Here is a 14,533-nt window from a genome sequence, read left to right on the forward strand (position 1 = left end):
CCCGAGCGGCTCCGGCGGGACTCCGGCCGCGGCGGAACCCGGCCCGCGGGAGGCTCCCCGGCCGCGGCGGGCGCACGCCTCTCCCGCGGAGCGCTCCCGCGCAGCGGCGCTGACACCAGCCCGGCTCCACGGCGGTCCCGCGGGCGCGGAAGCGGCGCGCAGCCCCCGAGCAGCAGCGTTTGGGCTTCCCTCCCTTCAGCGATCCCAAACTCTGCTCCAACGCGCTGATTTCCTCCTGCCTTCCAAGCCAGCTTCCTGCCCGCGCTGCCACCGCTTCTCCCCGGCATCCCGCCTCGCCTCGCCGCGCCGCGCCGCGCCGCCGGTTCGCGGGCGGCCCGGGACGGTGGCGGCGGGGGCGGTGGGCGGCCCGCGGGCGGCCGCGATTGGCGCAGCCGGCGCACGTGGGGCCGCCCTCTCGCCTCGGCGCTGGCAGCGCGGCCGCCGCCGCGGGGCACGGCAGGGCAGGGCGGGGGGCGCACCGGGCTCCGCTCCGCGCGGGTCTCCGCGCACCGCACGCGGCGCTGCGGCGGGGAGGGGAGAGAGAGAGGAGTCAAGCCGAGCCTGCGGAAAGGTGGGTGTGGGGGCGGCAGACAGCCGCGCTGCGGGTCGCGGTGGCCGTGGGGTGGGCGGGGGCGGTGTGCCCCTCGGCTCCCTCGGTGGCGCGCCTCGCTCGCCTCGTTGGGGCTGCCGGCTGCGCGGCGCCCGCGGGCGGAGCTCTCGGAGGGAGCGGGGCAGCAAGTTAGTGATCAACTCCGCGGTGGCGCCCTCCGCCCCGGCACGGCGCCGGGACCTCCTGGGCGCGCCGGGATGCCGGGCCGAGGCTGCCGGGTCTGCACCCCGGGGGGAGGCGGCCATTCGCGCGGGCGGGGGCGGCGCTGCCGGAGCCGCGCAGCTCCGCCGGGCGCCGTCTGCGGCGCGGCTGGGGCGAGGCGGGCGGTGCGTCCGGGCAGCCCTTCAGCCCTCGCCGTCGGAGGCTGTGGGAGCGGGGGTGGGGGGCGGCCCCGCAGGCACCCCCCGGCACAGGAGGCTTTGCTCTGACACCGGCCCCGAAGTCTGCGCTGTCTGGAGCCGCTAGTACAGCCCCGGCGGTGGTCGGTCCCTGTCGACCGTCCTCGGGAGGTTCTGCGGGTGGTAAAGAGCAGCACAGAACCGGCCAGTAAACGTTAAACTGATGTACTGGTCCCCTTCCAACGCGATGTTTCAAGAGTAACCTTGACAGTCCAGTGAAACGGCCACCACCACCTTCCCTGAAAGCTGTTTGAGCCAGCTTTGCTAATGGAAAAGTAAAATCTACAATAGCTGTCGTCATTATCCACTTGTCTTGTGCTAATGCTGATGAAATCTGAAGTTCAAGGAAATATTTACCATTATTTAGAGAAATGTGTTATTCGTTTTTCATCATATTTTGCTCCCTGTCAAACAGAGGAGTTTATGTTTAAGGAATTACATCACTTTGCAAATCCCTCTGTCTTTCTCTAAATATAAGCTGTCTTTTAGGATGTCTTCAACTTGGCTGTTTTCCTTTTGTGAGTCAGAGCTAGTATTACTGCTTTTCATTCTTGAACGGGCTCCACAGACCCATGACACCTCTCTTAAGAGTCTTAAGAGTTGTTGCTCATATGATGGGGATCATCTGGCAACTCTGCTTAACGTTACTGAGGCAGACAGGACCTTTTCCAGCCTAAAATACTGGAGGATGATGATATGGTATCTTGATTTTTCATTTGATTATGACATATAATCAGTGCTGCAGTGACTAACTGTAGGGGAGGTCTGTAACGTGTCATCTCTTCTAAGGGAGGAGTAAGCAGAGGGCAGGGAAGTTGCATCTTGCTGGTGATGCATTGCGTTAGCTACTCAGGGGTTTCTTTTTCACATCTGTAGTTTCCAAGCACACTTTACCCCTGATTTCTTCTGTAATTCTAGTAAGTTATTTTAATGAGGCCCTAAGAACTCAGAACATAATGAACACGGAAGAATACTTGTGGTAGTTTGAATGCAAGTAATCATAATGGGGAGCTGGGCATTATTTTTTTTTTCCCATGCTCTGTGAATAGAAATTTACAACTTCTTAACCTTAGGAAGACTGTTCCCTGTGGAGCTGATGTTAGTCTGCTTAGTAAATACTTGAAAAAATCACTTTCAGTGAAATGTTTAAGGCCTTTCTGCTTGAGGAAATGCAGTTACGTTGTAGTCATGCCCCCTAATTTCCCATCTATTACTCTTGATTTTCTTCAGGACTATGCCTTAAAAGTTGCATGGCACCTTTAAAAATGCACTAAGGTAAAACAATGAAAATAAAAAGTACTGTAACGTTTTGAGTGTAGAGTGAAAACACTATTTTGGAAGTTAGCCCAATCACCATTTTGTGATAGTTTCCTCAGGTGAAGGACTTTCCAGGTGGAAAAAAAAGGCTGTGAAGAATTGTGCGATGGAAAGTAAGGGGTATCTTACCCTTGAGTAAGAATGTTTGCTGTGGTAACTGAGATTTCTGTTAACTTGCGCATGTTGATTGCTTATCTCTATTTCATTTATTCTCAAGTTTCTGAGTGTCTCCTAGACATGGTCTGGATAGGAGCATGTAAAGTCAGGGAAGTGTGATGATAATAACATGGTGTTATGAGCTATAGAAGGGTCAAAAAGAAGTACTTTGTTTTATTTTTTCTTCCAGATTTGTCTTCAGATCACCTCGGTCCTGTGTGGATGTGGGATGTTTAGACAGTGAAGATAATAAAAGCCATTTTTAAAGTTTTCAGTATGAAGTGGTTTTTTTTTCCACCTAGCTGAATATTTTTTTTTGTGCTACTTAAGGCTACTTTTACTAGAAGTTCACTTCTTAAGTAAGATTAATTCATTGATAGGTACTTCTTGTGTTTGTAGTGTTGTTATTAGATTAAAGCATACATTTTAGAAAACTTAAAAATACCTTTTTTAAAAAATGCATCTTATAAGACTATATGGGATAAGATGTCTTCTGTTTTATTATGAGTAAAATTCTATTAAATGCCAGCTCTGTAAAATAGTAGCTGTTAGTCTCCTTTGGGGAGAAGCATGCTGAAGTAATAGTGTATTTGTTCTTTCTTTCTTCTTTCCTTGTAGCTTAATGTCTATTTGCAGTGTCCAGCTGGTAAGCTGACATTGCCAAGGTTGTACAAAAGTGTTTTAATCACAGGTGTTTGGATAATATGATGGTAAGACAAACTTGTTTTCTGCTTTTAACCAAGCAGGAATGCTATAGCTAACATGTGTGCAGAGAAAAATCAAGCCCTTCAAGGGAACACTTATTTTTCCTAGTCCTGGCTGGTGATCTACTGATGTTGGAGATTTGAAAAATGGATGAACTGAAAAGCCTTGACATTAATTTATATTGTATTCAGACATGCCAGTGAATTAATTAATACACTTTTGCATATGACTGCAGCAGTTAGTGCTAGTTTAACTGTATAGAAGCATGTTTAAATTTAGGCTTTTGGTTTTCCTATTTCTTGTTATTCTGAGTCAGGATATGCAAACTAGGATGTGTCTAGTATTTTATCAGTGCTAATAAACACTGTGTGATTGTTTACAGTTTCTTGTTTTGTAGCATTACAGATCTTTAATCTTATCCCCAACAGATTTCTTAAGCGTGGAGAAAAGGAGAGGAAAATAGTAATAATAATTCAAAACAAGAACTATGTTAACAAGAGAAGGGACTATTGGTTTTCCTGCTTAAATGATGTCATAGAACATTTAGGATGTGGTGTGCAGGGAGGATCTCTGGTTTTAGGGAAGTGGGAGGAAGGACATTTCATCTTACTACCTTTTTTTTCCTCCTCTGGGTAATCTGCTATCACAGAAAGGAATGATGATTTTTCAAAAGCAAATGCATTTCTGAAGCTATTTATAGCAGAAATAAACTCATGAAATGTATTCACTGGGTAACTGAGGGCCAAAAAGATATTAGACCATTTAACAAAATCATTGTATTCAAACTTTCAAAACTGCCAGTATTCTCTTCCATCCTGACAAAATCTTTTCCCAGTCATCCATTTTCTTTTTCCAGTATACATTTGTTGGAGGCCCAGTTGACTTCTGGCATGTGTTGTTCATTGTGGTGCTCTAGAGCTCATAGTTGAATATTAAGCTACCTTTTTCCATCTTAAGCTTAGGCAGACATCCTCTTCACCTGAGGTTTCTGACACAGACAGTGCTGTGGGTCTTCTTTGTCATAATTTAAAAGATTCCTTTGTAAATGGGATTGCATGACTGTGAGTTAGCTTGATATATTACATATTCCTACCTTCCCCTTCATAATTTTTCTTTGCAGATAGTTTTGGGAAAGTATTCCTGCTGTGCTGAAGTGCTGCAGGTCTGGGAACAGTTTGGACTCTAATGTTCCTGGAAGGATGGGCTGTGTTCTTTAAAAGACAGCAATTGTATTGGATTTCTGATGCTTGGAAGATCCAAGTTTCTCTATGTGTGTGTTGTCAGTTTCAGACTTTTATATGTAGATAACAGTGGTAATCTACTGTCAACAGCCCCAAGGGAAAAAAATCCAGACATTTGTGTTCTGTAGCATTTTCCTTAATAAAACAGGAGCATTGTGGGAGTTCAAGGTTGCTCAGTGGTGCAGAATTCTTACCAGTGGCTATGAATACAAGTTACTGAAGGCTTTATGTTTATGAACTGCGGATTAAAGTCCAGCACTGAAAGCTGAACTTGGGGTTTTTATGCGCTTTAAACTTGGTACTAGTCTTGCTGTAGACATGAAAATGGTGCCAGTTCCTTGCTGGTAGGCATCCACTGCAGGTGGGCTCTGCACCTGGGCCTTTGCCACATTCTTCATTGAATGAAAGTTACAAGATTCAGGGAGACAAGAAGTGTCTGGTGTCTTTCCACAAGAAAGGGACAACAAAAAAACTTGTATTCAGCTGCCCTTAGTGTCTTAAGGAAAGATTTAAAGGTGAGTGTTTAAACTCAAATTTACAACTTAGTTTTGTCATTTTAAAATCTAGATCTATGCTGAAGGGGTTGCCTTAGAGAAGCAGTCTGACGTTAAAGTACAAAAACCCCCAGAAGATCACAGAACCGTAGAAGAGCTGAGTTGGGATGGGACCTCTGGAAGTTCCTTTTTACAGTTTTATTATACCATTCTCTTTAGGAGAAGAGCTGTGTTAAGCTTAGCTTTTTTTGGACGGTGCTCTCAGGCCCATGGTGTGATTCTTGGGCTTGTCTCTGCAAGGCCAGGAGTTTGACTTCATGATCTTGGAGGGTCTGTTCCAACTCAGGATGTTCTATGATTTGTTTTGGGAGTTATAGAAAGGAAGTTGCAGCTTGTAAATATAGGGGCTCACTAGCATGAGGGGATGTCAAACAAAGAAGACTTTGTTTTGTAAGCAGACAGCTGAGTGAAGTCAGAGGCACATTCACAGATGGAATGGAGTTCTTGGTTACTGGAACTGAAATTTTCCTAACTTTCATTTTTTGAGCCTTAAATGGGGACCTCTTAGAATCATCTTACATTGTGCCCAAGCTATTAATTTTTGTCTCGATCAGTACAGAATTTCAGTTTCAGTATAAACACACTTTCAATATGTTCTTTGAAAAAGCATTATTCTTAACTGATTTTAGTAAAACTCACAACTTAGGAAAATTAATATGTCAATTGTTTAGTTAAAATGTTGGTTTTACTGTAGCCTGTGTGCATTTGCAGCTGTTCAGAAGTGACTGTCAGAGGAGCAAAGAATGATTCAACAGCATATGAGGTGCTGGATGCTTCCCACATCATTGGTAATGTATGATCTGTATTTGAAAAATGTAACCAAGACTGGATATTTACATGTTTTAATGGATTTTTTTTGGGCAATTGACTAGTTTGACTATAATATCAGACTGCATTTGTTCTAAGTTAGGGTATTTGGATCACTTTCAATTTACCAGGGCCTGAAATATACATACAGAAATTCACGATGGAAGTGTTTGTTTTGAAGATTCTGATTTAACTCCTGTGAAAGCTAAAGGCTGTAGCTGACTTCACTTGAGCAGAGCAGGTAGGCAAGCTTTGTCCCATAGAGTTGCTTTAATGTTTCTGTTTCCTATGTATCTAGTGAGGCTTCAGATGTTCCTTTAGTATGTAACTATAGGACTAGGTAATGTGTTTCTTAGATGCTGAGACACAGTTACAGTTTATAATCTACTGTTTAAATATCCAAATACAAGATTAAGGATTTACCATAGGTGATCAGTTGTACCTTGCAGAATTGTTAATTAACCTGCACTTAGACACAGACTGTGCTTGTGATTGAGTCTGGGCTTAAAACTAGAGTCTTTATGTCAGTTCTGCATTGACTTGTGAGTTAATGCTGTCTACTTAGGCACCTGATTGTCTTCTGACCTGCGGTGTCCACATTTCCTGTCAAGTTAGTGGAAGGAGTTGAAAGCCTTGGGGGCATGAATCACAGCATTTTAGTGTTTCACAAAATAGTAATGACATTACTTCAGTAAGAAGTATTAAAAAGCATGAACAGGAATAGCTTTTATGTGCGCTGGGAGTAAGGCAATACAATTTTGTGACTACTGTGTTAGCTGAAGGTAGCTGTGTCTGTTGGGTTACACCTCATTTACATATCTTGACACACCACTGTCCCTGCTTGCCCCAGTTTGCCAAGGTCATATTGAATTGTGGGCAGTTCTTGTCCCCAGCCCAGGATATCAGTTGCATGGGGGTGTCTCTTGAGAAAGCTTTGGGAAGGTAAGCTAATTGATTATCTGTGATTTTTTTCTGGAGGAAGCTAGGACTTAAGACCTCTAACTTACTTTAATGATTTTATGGGATCTGAAATATGACATTTAGTGTCTTAAAAGTAAATGCTTTGTGTCCAATATGATATTTTAACTCAGAGCCCTTATCTGACCAAAGGCTAATGTTGCAGCCTTTAAAGGATTAAGAAACCAGTGTGCCTATACCTCAATTAAGGAATTTAGTAGATAGGAGCCGTGTATAGGGCACCTTCAGATCCTTGAAAGAATGACATAAAAGACTAGTTTCAGGTTCTGCTTGGTTGCTAGATGATGTTTCATTTTAGAGGACAAGAAGTATGCAATTAAAAAATATTAGACTTCATTAACTTTTAATTTTTTTTGGGTAAACATTATGCATTTTAACCTCCTAAAAAGAAAACTTCAAAGATAAGCTCTGTAAACTAAGAAATATACTGGATTTCGTCATGTCATTTAAAACAACAGTGCATTAAACTGCCCCTTTTTTTGGTGGTGAAAGATACAACAGTGTTTTGGAGTGGGAGTGTAAGGCCTTATGATGGTTCCAGATGCCTGTGGACCCAATTCTACTCCTAGTTACTTCTGTATAAATCTACTCATTTATTCTTGTAGAAATGACTGTGTATTTGTGAAAGTGGGCAGGTCTGGGCTGAGGCAAGGCTTGATCCTGTTGTCCTTGGAGTGCAATAACAGTGCTTCTGCATTCCTCTTAAGGGGGTGATAAGACCATGTTTGCAGCTCTGCTTTCTGTTCCTCTTCACTAGTTTATTATGGAGCTGATTTGGTTTTCTGGATGTTTGGGTAAAGAAAACTGGGAATTCTCCAGTAGTATCTACACTTATTTATTTCATGTTTGTCCCCTATGGAAACTTGTGAAGCAGGATATAGCCAAGACGCTGACATAGCTTGTGATTAGTTGCTTATTTCAAACAGTAATAGCTGATGTCTTCAAATCTTGAGAATACTGACTGGTTTTGTGTGTGAAAGTAGGCTCGTTATTCATTCAAAAGCTAAATTTGCAGTTTTGTTTTTTGTTTCTTCTATTCCTTTTGGTTACAGTGGAAAGTGCAGGAATGGATTGTCTTTGACAGTAACCCAAGTACCACTTTGGGTGCTAAGTGAGGCTTCCTTACAGCTCTCTCTGAGCAGTGGTTAAGCTGAAGAATGCATTTGTGCAGCCCTGTAACACTGACCGGGTGGTCCCATAAGTGCTTAGCAGGTGCCAGCAGAGCATACATTCACGAGCTGGGTGTGGTGACCCCTCATTTTCTGCAGAAGGAAATGATCTTAAATGAGTTGTTCAAGGTGATATCTGTGGTAAAACTGTGATAATAATACATCTTTCTAATTCTGTTTTTATAGATTATCAGCATATCAGACCTCATCTTTTAAGCAATTCAATAAGAAACTTGTAATCAGCTCAGTGTGCATTTGAAGGCCTCTTAAAAATTTGTGAATTCATCCCATGGAGAATCTTGCCCAATGTATAACACAAACATCTTCCCTTTCCAGTTGTAACAAACCAGTTACTTAGGTTTATAGAGTAAAACAGGCAGTGATGTATAAAAACAGTGGACTGTTTTTCTGTCTCTTTCATGGTGCATCTGTTGTGTCTTCCTCTGTGTCTGACATAGTTTGTGCATGTACCCCACACATAGTCTGTGCATGTCTCTGCACAGAGGGAAATGAATTTTCACAGGTGGAGCAATAAAAGCCAAGGTGAAGTGTGTGAAGGTGTAGTGTCTGGGTGTTTCACAGGGAGATGGTTTGGTGGCTATGAACATTTTCTCACTTCCTGCTGGTGACAAATCAGTAAATCCCAGATTGTTTTTCTGTATGTTCCCCCCACTATGTGGATTTATTTCATGTTCTTACAGCACAGGCTTATCTGAACTTCAAGGGGTTTCCAGCTTCGACATGAGCATTCATACTTATTTTTGCCTTTTCATATAAACATTTCTCATCCCTCCCTTTTCGAAAGGGTGGCATGAGGTGAGGTGGTCTGTTATGACTAAAAGGGAGTCTTGCTTTTCTGATAGAGGGGTAAATACATACATATTTTAGCTTGTAGTAAGAGTCCTTTTCATTTCACTCAGTGAGCTATGCTGAGGAGGGGATAGTAGGGATCAGAAAAATGGAATTCAGACTGTGATATAATGTATTGTAGTATGTTATGTTGAATAAAATTTTCTGAAAATAGAAAAGAAATATTAGAGGACTCCCAGGAAGTGCAGCAATTCCCCTAGAAACATGTCTGAGATGGGAGGAAATAAGAGTTCAGTACCACTGAAACAAAGAGAGGTGCAATGAGTTGTCTTTTGAGGTGTGGGAGCTATGGGAGGTATTTATCTGATTAATGAACCAGTAGCACTGGCTCAGCTGTCTTCCATGGACAAGGATTATTGCTGTAACATGGTCTCAGCTGTGTCTAATCTCCTTCTAATCTCACTCTTTGTTTTCTGCCTTTATAATTTTGTCTGTTTCTTCCTCATTTTTTTATCGTAGAAACCCTTGTATGTGATTTTAATCATGAGGCTGTTCTCTTTCAAACCTCATTTAGCAGTCCCCAGGGACTTCTTAAGGGACTTAATAGGTGTGTATTACCCTATCATGTGTCAGTTTAAACATTAACTTTGGCATCTTTGGTCAAAGAAATTTGACTAGAGGTTGATTTCCTCTGTTTTCTCACCTTTCTTCATGTTCTTTTTTTCCTCATTTAAATAATTATACTTTTCTAGTTTATTTTAGAAACTAGGTAACTTTTGGGAAGAGTAAAATGTGACCCAGATGACTGGAAAAGGAGAAGGATTGTGCCCATCTTGAAAAAGGATAGAAAGGAGGATCCTGGAAGCAACCAACTTGCCTGTCTGAGGTCATGGAACAGATCCTCCTAGAAGCCATGCTAGGGCACACTGAGGACGGGAAGGTGACTTGAGACAGCCAGCATGACTTCACCCAGGGCAGGTCCTGCCTGATCAAGTGGCCTATGTTGGAGTGACTCCATCAGTGGACAAGGGAAGCTACAGATGTCATTTATCTGGACCTTTGACAAGGTCCTCCCCAACATCCTTCTGTTTAAATTGGAGAGAGAAGGATTTGCTAGGTGGACTGTTAAACGGATAAGACGGTCCTATTCAGAGGGTAGTAGTCAACAGCTCAGAGTCCCAGGGGACATCAGTGACAAGTGGTGTCCCTTAGGGATCTGTAAACTGTGTTATTTAGTGTCTTTATCATTGACATAGACAGAGGGATTGAGTGTACCCTCAGGAAGTTTGCAGATGACACCGAGCTGAGTGGTGTTGTTGACATAGCTGAAGGATGGGATGCCATCCAGAGGGACTGGACAAGCTCATGAATTGTGCCCATGGAAATCTCAGGAGTTTTAACAAGACCAAGTGCTGGTGCTGCAACTGGTTGGGACAACCCTTGGTATCAGCTCAGGCTGGGGATGAACAGATGGAGAGCAGCCCTGCCCAGAAGGACTTGGGGGGTGCTGCTGGCTGAGAGGCTGGACATAACCCAGCCATGTGTGCTGGAATTGGATATTCTTTATGGTCCCTTCAACCCAAGCCATTCAATAGTTCTGCAGTTGTGTGACTTACTTTGTAGTTTCCATTTCCCTATTCTTTCAATTCTACTCCCCTTTCACAACTTTTCTTCTGAGTTGCATGCTTGAAATGAAACAACAAAGTTATTGATGATAAGGGATGAAAGGTAAGGTTCTACGAATGCCACTGTGGTCTGTTCTGGATCTTTCCAGATGTGTTATTACACTCTGTGACAGGATGTGAAATATTCCACACACATTGAGTAAACAATAGCTGTTATGAATAAATGCTTTTAAATTAGCTGAGCTGGATAACTTGTTTCTGAACATCTTAAAATGAAAAGCCTGAAGAAATGTAGATAGAATAAGGAAGGACCTGGAATTATGTTAGATATCTAATTAAATGGTTGCTTCTTATTCTGCTGTGGAACAAAAGAAGCCAATGCTTTGCCAGTGCTAAAGGGTCACTGAAAAGAAAAAGACAAATTTGAAATTGTGGGTGGTTGTTTGCTTCAGTATGGTGCTGGCAAATCTAATATACTTTATTATGTGCAGAGTATTCTGTATTTAATTAAGCTTAAAATGTGAGTAGTGTACATTCAAAGGCAAGAGAAATGCATCTGTTATCTTTCAATCTTTCATTGAATGGAGCAGTTGATTTCAGTGTAGGATTATCTGTATTACAAGGTACAGGACACTGAAGGGCTGCTTCTGGTTGGCATTTTTCATTGTTCTAAATGGCTGAGCACTTTAAGTATGGGTAATGTCTATGTAGTACTTTGAATTTTCTATTGTGTTTCTTCAAATTTGTTGGTTAAAGGTTACCTTTAGTATACATAATTTGTAAATTAATTACATATTTATGTGTACCTGAAATTTTTGCTTTTTAAGAGGTGAATTTGCATCTATGCATAACCACAATATTTTTGGGTTTTTTTTTTTTTTTTGTTTTTTTTTTTTTGTGTTTTTTTTTTTTTTTTTTTTGTTTTTTTTTTTTTTTTTGTTTTTTTTGGTTTTTTTTGGGTTTTTTTGGTGTTTTTTTTTTGGTTTTTTTTTGTTTTTTTTTTTTTTTTTTGGTCATTGGCCTGAATGGACTTCTGAGAAAAAAAAAAAATTTGGAAAGTTTATTAATAGTAGATCCTTGCTTGATTCCAGATGGAAATCTCTCAGTTCTCTTGGGGGTCCTATGAAATTGTTCTTTCCTACAGTAATAAAATAGTCTCTCAAGTATAAATGATGCTAGAATTGTCAAGCTGAGTGAGGAACTAAAACTAATGAGTTGCAAAGAATTCCAAGTATGCATCTGGCTATTAGGGCTATACCCACAGTTTTGTGATATCTTTATTTGGGAAAACATCTCATGCTTTCTTTACTTGCTGTGCAGATGGCCATACAAAAGATTGCTCTTTGAAGAAAGACTGAAACATCAGTAGGCATAGTAGATAAAAGCACAGAATGCTTAACACTCTCTTTCTTAATTTCAGAATCTTTTTCTTATGAGGATTTAGAAGCAGCTCTTATAATGATGTAGCTTTTGAGAAATTAGTATCCTTGTAAAAGCTAGATGAAAGCTTTTTAAGAAGTTGTAAGAACAATATTTGTACCATGTGCTATGTGCCTACACTCATGGCTCTTGTATTATAGATGTTGGTTTTTACAGAGTTGCCTGTCCTTTGAAACCTTTCTGTATGAAATTTTCTTGGAGAGACAGAAAGTTCTAAAATACTAATAGATCTTGTAGTCCCTAACACGTGTACTTTGCAAATGAAATGCTTCTTTCTTTTTTCAGCAAATGAAGTAATGCAAATCCTTTTTTGAAGAAAAAACCAAAACCCTAAGCTTCCCTTTCCCTCCTTTTCCCCCTGCCCCAAGTATTTTGGGATATTAACTTTAAAAATGTAGTTGACTTTTCATCTTTGAAAACTTTCTAACATGTAGACAGGAATAGTAAATTTTTTAAATTACTGCAATCCTGATAATATCCCACTTTTTAGAAAGTGATTAGTTCTGTTGGACTCTTGAAAGCATATGAACTTGTGGAATACTAAGTTCAGCTACTTTAGTGATGAATGACCAGAATAAAGCACATGTAGCTTTCATTTAGGGTGCACTAAGACCCTAATAAGGATATTGCTTAGTGGGTCTCTTTTTTTGAAACTTCCCTGCCTATCTGTATATATTGTATTTCATTGGTGACCTCGCTGTACTTGTTAGGCTGAATAAAGGCTGTTAGTGTATATTCTGACTCAGCATCACCCTTGAAATGTATACTGTACATCTGCATTTTATGTAAACTCACTATTAAAAAAACCCCAAACAACATTTTAGTATTTCTTATATCTACCAAGGTTTGGATTCAGACCTTTGAGTGGGTGGGTTGTTTTGCTTGAAGACTGAAACTTACATATGCAGCCCTGAGAAACTGTTGTGATGGTAACATGATAGCTGATACTTACTGGGAAAGGATGAAAATGCTATTTGCAAAGTGAATGTGTGCAAAATCAAACAGGTCTGCCTTATCTCTGTGGGGTATGGGAAATTTTTGGTTTGTTTGGGTTTTTTTTTGCTTTTGTCTTTTGTTTATACTGTGTTTAATGTATTTTATTAGTGATAACATCCATCATAAAATGCATGGCTGAATCCTTGCATAATGGGAAAGCTACTGAAAGAGCTCTTAAGTATAAGTAATTATCTGTGAGGCTTTACCTACCTGTCCTGAAGATCTCTCTCAGGGATTTCTCCAGTTGTTGAACATAATGAGCACAGACCATCATTAACTTTAAAGATACTTGTGTGCCTCACAGGATTCTGGGTCTCCGTTGAATGAATGACACTTACTGATTTTATTCCTCTTTGAGGAAGACATTTCTCCTTTCTTTTAAGTCTGTCCTGTCACTGTTACACATTTGTCTTCATATAAAAATTAGTAGGGGATTCCCTTCTTTTTCTTGTTTCCTTCTTTCTTAAGTTTCTTTCTCAATGTTCTGGTGTTACATACTTGGATTGCCTTTCTTTTATCTTCTATTCCATCCCTTCACCAAATTTCACACAGGTATGGGTGATTAAAAAGACTGTAGTTGCATCAGGTTGCCTATTTGGGTTACAGCATGATTATTGTGAAAACTTAATGTTGAAAGGAGAAGATTTCAAAGAAAAGTGTTAAGCTACCAGCAAAAATGTAAAGCACCTTCATATTTAACAAGGTGTAGAATGCCGTGCACACTTCAGTAAAATGTACTGATCACAGAAGTGTATTAATAACAATAATCTGGATAAGATTTTAACAATTTTACAACAAGATCCTAGTTGATGCAAATTTGCTTAAAAATATTTTCCTTCTGACTTCAGTGTACATTTTCACACTTCTCTAGCCTTGCCACTGTATTGTAACAGGGCTTACATCCCCTGAGTAAAGCCATTTTTGATTCCTTTCAGGAATGAATAGAGGAGGGAATTGTGTTTCTGGTGAAGGCAGAGCTGTGTACAAGGAAGTACTGGATCTGAAGTGTTCGTATTACAGTTGTGAAAAGGCATCATAAAGAGCAGTAAATCGTTCTGTTGTATAGCAGGAAAGACAAAAGACAGTAAACATTTGCATTTGATCTTGAACCTGATTGACATAGTTTATTTAACAAGGCTATCTGCTTTGATTGTAGAAGAGCAAGAACTTTTGGTGATAAGGTGAGCAATTTGAGTTTCCTTTTATGCCTTTCTTCTGGTGTTTGCACCTTGGACTTACTGGGTGTCAGATACCTTGAAGCAGTTAATATATCTGCAAAAGCTAGAAGGAATACTGCGCACATTTGAATGCTCAGCAAACATATGTACATTATTCTAGGAAACCTGACAGGTCATAGAGTAAACTTAAAAGTCACCAAATGTGCTGGTACATTGAAAACACATCTCTTCAGTGTGAATACAGCTGTACTACCCTTCTGACTACTGGGAGATAAGATCCTGGGAAGGGTGAGTTCTCCTGACAGAAGGCAGAGAAAACCTGGTGATGTTTGAAGGACCTAGTTCTTTCTGTGTGTGAAATGCAGTTAGCATCGTCTTTGCAGCACAAGGGAAGAGAGACTGAGGTAGCCTTCTTCTGAAAGCTTCGGAGGCCACGCTGATTGGGTTTGAAAGCACTGTATGAAAATGTTCTGTCGTTTTCTGTCCCAGCAATAATATAGCCTGGGAATAGGCCTGAAGGCTATGGTTAATATCTTCGGGATGTTGACA

General features: G+C 41.1%; 1 protein-coding gene across 1 annotated transcript in view; it reads left to right on the forward strand.

Annotated features, from left to right (window-relative positions):
- The first annotated feature begins 460 nt into the window (after positions 1-460).
- The window catches only part of STXBP6 (syntaxin binding protein 6), a 95,679-nt gene continuing 81,606 nt past the window's right edge, over positions 461-14,533 (forward strand). The window contains exon 1 of the mRNA XM_053946575.1: positions 461-571. The gene's annotated coding sequence lies outside the window, so the exon portion shown is untranslated. The remainder of the gene's footprint in view (positions 572-14,533) is intronic.

This window comes from Vidua chalybeata, chromosome 6 (genome assembly GCF_026979565.1).
Source record: "Vidua chalybeata isolate OUT-0048 chromosome 6, bVidCha1 merged haplotype, whole genome shotgun sequence".
NCBI classification, from domain to species: Eukaryota; Metazoa; Chordata; class Aves; order Passeriformes; family Viduidae; genus Vidua; species Vidua chalybeata.